Source organism: Myotis yumanensis, unplaced genomic scaffold (assembly GCF_028538775.1).
Source record: "Myotis yumanensis isolate MYYU_CA2020_CCGP unplaced genomic scaffold, mMyoYum1.0.hap1 SCAF_3, whole genome shotgun sequence".
Taxonomy (NCBI): Eukaryota; Metazoa; Chordata; class Mammalia; order Chiroptera; family Vespertilionidae; genus Myotis; species Myotis yumanensis.
This window is the reverse complement of record NW_027223754.1, coordinates 116,562,445-116,568,168: the sequence shown is the minus strand read 5'-3', so window position 1 is coordinate 116,568,168 and position 5,724 is coordinate 116,562,445. Positions and strand designations below refer to the sequence as shown.

The 5,724-nt window shown below is 43.9% G+C and overlaps 1 pseudogene; it reads right to left on the bottom strand.

The window, feature by feature from the left end:
• Positions 1–2,604: 2,604 nt before the first annotated feature.
• On the bottom strand, positions 2,605–3,593 carry LOC139006307 (L-lactate dehydrogenase A chain pseudogene; annotated as a pseudogene).
• Positions 3,594–5,724: the final 2,131 nt, after the last annotated feature.

The window sequence follows — 5,724 nt, the reverse complement described above, 5'->3', positions numbered from 1 at the left end:
TATCACCCTGCTCCTCCTTCTCCCCAGGCTGAGCAGTGTCTGGAGAGATGGGACAAAGAAAGCAATAAGTAGCTAAACAATGAAATAACACACCCAAATAAAGAAGGTCTTCATGATCTGAGCCAGCCTGGCCACCAGACACTCAAATTAAACGCAGTAAGTGTAACTTTCTTTAACCGCCACCTTCCCGGAGGTCCCAAGTGTTCATGCATAATGGGGATTACCCATGATCTCTTAGAAACCTGTCTGAGACTCACATACTGCCATTGCCAACACAGGATGCTGCCTGGTCTTCCAGGCGGGACTACAGCTTGGATTCCGGGGCAGCGGAGTTTCTGAGAGGCCTTCCACGGTCCTCTGACGCCGTGATACTGCAGCTGGCTGTGTAGGGTCTGAGTGGAACTTGCCTGCCTGCCCACACACAGGCACAGGGAGGGCCTCAGGTATACAGTCCTGGACGTAGGGTAGAAGAGGATTGCTCAGTCTAGCTCTCGAGAGCAAGGGCCATGTCGCACCATGTTTCTTTGTGCAGGCCAATGCAGTACTGCTGAGACCGGGCAAGAGTCTGAGGGCCCCACCAGAGGACCCGTGCTGCTTGTCACAATCATACAGATCACAGGCACCTCTGTCATGCAGGGCCCAGTGCTTCTGCCAGCCTGGAGGCCTCTACACATCACTCAGGCCGCAGGGGCCCTTCTCCAGTCTCTTTCCCCAGGGCTCAAACGCTGCTCAGATTTGCAGGAGCTGCGTGGTGACACCAGAGGTCACGTCAGAGTACAGGCAGGATTTGAGTTCTGAAAGGTTATAGATATAGAGAAATGCAAATGAATTAAGTCGTCAAATCCTTCCTCTTACCATAAATGCCCCATCCAGTTCACTCCTCCTGCAACAAATTCTCATTTTTCTGGGTGCCCATTTCTTAGCTTCTCCTCATACTTCCATTCCTGGCTCCTGGGCACGTGCTGGCTAACCTGGTGTTCACAGTAGAGGCCGGGGAACATTTTGTGTACAGAACTCTCAAATGTGTGTACTTATAGGTGGAAACTTAACATGTGAGGCAATGACACTGAGCATCAACCTTGGCAACTAGATTGACATTGAATGCTAGAATTGTAAATGGCTTTATTTTTTCATTTTTTCACTGTTCAAGGTTTTTTGGCATTTTAATTGGTACAACACTTGGACAGTTGGCTGTATTATTTATATGTATACTTTTCTTTTTACATTATATGGCAATGTACACTAATCTGAAACATATAGTACACAGAATAATATCCTTTGGGCCATAGCTGGTTTGGTTCAGTGGATAGAGCGTTTGCCCAGGGACTGAAGGCTCCTGGGTTTGATTCTGGTCAAGGGCATGTACCTTGGTTGCAGGCTCTATCCCCAGCCCTGGTCAGGGCTCGTGTGAAAGGCAACCAGTTGATATGTCTCTCTCACATCGATGCTTCCTCTATATATCTCCCCCTCTCCCTTCCACTAGCTCTAAAAATCAATGGAAAAATATCCTCGGGTGAGGAGTAACAAATACCCTTTAAAACAGTTATGCACATGACATGCAATATTAAATTTATACATTGGATCCCAGGATGTGATTGATTGGAGGAAAAAAGTTGAACGAGGCATGTTTGGTAAAGGAACCACAAGTTATATAACCCAGTGGACACACACATCTAGTTTGAAGGGCAACTGTAGTGTATGCAGCATTGGCAGTGGCGCCATTGAGGAGGTGGAACTTGCTGGAAGCTAGTCCACCCTTGGTGCTTGACACATTAGCTGCAGGGAAGAAACATCTGCACAGCTTATGTTTCAAGGGACCTGGCGTATATGGCATATGTTTGCTCCCCCTCTTAGTGCTATGTGTTTTAACCAAGTGTTTCCCCAGGTGGGGATTTTTCCCTGGAGTTAGGGATTAACAGGACTAAAGAAGGGAATAAATCAGTAAAACCTCTTAACTAAGTGCCAGGCGGGTAGTTAATCACCTTAACTATGAACAATCACGCTTAAGCTACATAATCTTTACTTAGGATAATCTCCTTCAGTTACTTCCTTGTAGCTTAACAGAACAGTAGAGTAGTGACCTTGGAATGGAGATAACAAATGCCCTAACCTTTAGAATAGAATGGATAGGATTAAAATCAAATGGTATAAATACAGATGTAACAGGAGAATAGAAAGAGAACCTGGCTAGAACCTGGCTAGAGAACCTGGCTAGAGAACCTGGCTAGGCTGCTGATCAACTGAACGCTGTCTCCGTGTCATTCCTTCTTTGCCGACTCCATCCACACCTTTGGGAACCCCTTGACCTGCTGGGGTTGGACCCCAACAGGAACTATTTCGCACAAGATAAGGATGGTCCAGCATCAGGACACAGATGCAGGGTTTTATGAACCATTACTATTTCTACCTTTCGGAAAGTGATGTTTTTAGTCACAAATCGATAAAAGGGACAATATGCACAATCTCCAACTAAAATCCTGCTGTAGCCTAGACAGTGAGGTGGTAGGACATTAGAAGACTTGAAAACTGTAGCTTTTTCTGGATCCTCCAAAGTTATCTGCTCTCTTCTTCAAATGGGCTCTTCCTCAGGTGTCAGAGTCACCTTCACAACATCAGAGGTTCCACTCTGTCCCCAGAGGAAGGAGCACTAAGGAGGATATCTTCTTTTATTCCGTGGAGACCCTTAACCATGGTGGAAATTGGATGCTCCCGCCTACGATTCTTCATCATACTTCCTGCCAAATCTGCCACCGACGGGCCAGTGGCCCAGGGTGTGTAGCCTTTCAGTTTGATCACATCATAGGTACTTTCAACCACCTGTTTGTGAACTTCTTTCCACTGTTCCTCATCTGCATCACTGCTTAAATCAGGGTGCAGATCCTTTGGGGAGACACCAGCAACATGCACTCCACTCCACACAGGGTCACTAGAATGTCCATGCTCTCCAAACACCCACCCATGACAGCTTAATGGGTGAACTCCCAGCCTCTCCCCCATTAGGTAATGGAACCAGGCTGAATCCAGATTGCAACCACTTCCAATAAATTGTTTTTTAGAAAGCCACTTATCTTCCAAGCCACATAGGTCACGATACCCACTGGATTGGAAACAACAAGCAAATTGCAGTTGGGGTGTATTTCACAACATTAGGAATGAAGAAGTTAAAGATGTTCACATTACACTGGACCAAATTAAGACAGCATTCTCCCTCATGTTGACATGCTCAGCTGTGGTAATAACCAACTTGGAGTTTGCAGTCTCACTGTGGTCTCTGCAGTCACGCTATAGTCTCTTTTGCAGTTCTAAGGAAAAGGCTGCCATGCTGGAGACCCATCATCCCTCCCTTCAGTTTGTCTTCCGTGACATCAATAAGAACAAGTTTATCTGCCACGTCCTTCATTAAGATACTGATGGCTCAGGCCATCCAACAGCACCAGCCCAACGACTGTCGTCTTATTCTGGGGGCTTCGTTCTCCCGTAAGCAGGCTCACAGTCAGCTGCTCCTTGAGAGTTGCCACATTGGACTTAGGACCAAAGGAATGGATTGCACGGCGGGTGGGTGTCAGATCCAGACTAGGAGGCAGCTTGCCCATGTCAATGACTTCATTTTTTACAAAAAATTTAACAAGATTTAATCACTTTTTCCAAAATATAAATAAAAGTTTCAGTTTATTTAAATAATTTTGACTTACACTTTTGATATCCATGAATTATGACCTACTTGCTTTTAAAATTCCATGATTGATTTTGTATAGTTTAGGAATAAAATAAGTGTTTTGAAAACTAATTTTCATTTTTGATGAAAATGCATTCAAATTTTAGACACTCTGAATACAACTTCATATACTTTTTTCAGTCCTTTGAGTCATTGAGCATGAGTGCAGTTGAAATTGTGACAGGTTAAAGGAAATGCAAAAATGGAGCTTAAAAAGAAAAAAAAATTCAGAAAAAAGAAAACCTTGAAAGGGATAGTCTGTTTAAATTTTTAAAAACTGGAAACAATAAAATTTAGCAGCCTTCTAGTCAGCATGGCCCACATAAAATTTAGAAACGAAATGTAACCAATTTTTTATTTAATGAATATTTAATTAGTAATCAAGACAAAGGAAGTGGATTAAATAAGAAAGAAAACTGTTCTATAAATTAATAACTTGAATAGGTCCAATATGATCTCTGAAACTTCATATTCTTATCATAAGGAGATTTAATTACTCATTAAAACAATGAGAATGTAAGGGAGCCTTCGTTTCTGCTCTTGTTAGGGCCCCAGAAGTGTTAGGGGCAGTCCTGGGCCGTCCAGATTCTGGCTGCAAACCTGCCTGGGCTGGGGGCCTGAGCACAGATTTCCATACTCTGAACCCAGGACTGGCCACCAGACCAAGCTCATTGGAGTGAGACACAATTTCAAAGTCCCCAACGCAGTGGCTTACACAAAACAGACTTCAACAATGCTTTTTAAATTTATTTGAAAATAGTCCACCAGCTTGCACTCCTGGGATAGGAGGAAGAGTGAATTATTCCTTAAATCACTATTTATTCAGGGAAGACGAGGGCCTGGCTTCCTGGAGCTTTTAGTGGAGTGGAGAAGGCAGACGTGATTCAAAGACTCAGGTAAGGCGACCTACAAGGAAACCCCGCCACTCCACAGAGAGAGCCTCCCGATGAAGGACCAGGTGGCGCGTGCACCCTCCTGCCCCTGGCTAGCCTCTCCTTCTCCACAGCTCTCTCCCCCTGTTCCTGGCACCTTCCTCTCTTCTCCCTCCCTCTCCAAGTAACCCCTTTGGTTATAGGTGGGATGAAATAGGAAATTCTTATTAGGAAGTGGCAGTATGCAAATGAATGGAAATTCAGAGAAGAAAGACAGCTTAGTGAAGCTTATGTTTAAAAAATAATCATCATGATGAATGTTCTCCTCAGAGAAATAAGCTTGCACTGCAGTGTATGAGCAATGGCTGCCTGAGGCAGCTGGTTGCAAATGTGGTTTCTAAGATTTTCATTGGTGCTGTAAACACACACACACACACACACACACACACACACACACACACAAAAGCAGGCTGTGAGAAGAGAGAGAAATAAAATAAAAAGCTGGAGCTGCAGATGGGTGGAAGTCTAACTGATTCCTATAGAAATAGAGCATTTAAATTAGCTTGGCATAAAAATAATCAGGGCTGTGGGGTTGACTTACTAACTATATTCCCCACTGCATGATTCAGTTTCTGTTTTGAGAAATCCAGCACGCACCCAGGTTCCTCCAAAGGCCCCATCCTAGCTCCAGCCTCAGGAACTAGGGCTGTGGCTACTGCTCGGCAGTTGACACATGGGGGCAGGCTCGACCTAACACCTGGGCTTTTGACATGAGTTTTCCTGTTGTCTCTGCCTGTTCCAGCAAAATTCTGGTTTTCTTTCTTCATGTTATCTTGCTGCATTCCTATAGAAGTCCAGAAACCCTGGAGCCTTTTAATTTCATTTTAATATTTCCCCCTGAGATTAACTTCTATAGTCACACAAGGGAGCCCAGGCCCAGGTTTTGGTCATTAATAAATAAACAAATAATATTTTAATAAAGTTGAAAGTATAGGGTCTCAATCAAGAAGGCCTTCTGCTAATCAACATACCTGAGTTTGTAAAGTAATATTCTGGGTATAAATTTGTACCAAGACATGTGAAGTATAAGAAATGTTACATTCCTTCATTTTTCTCAGGCAATTTACCTCCACTGGG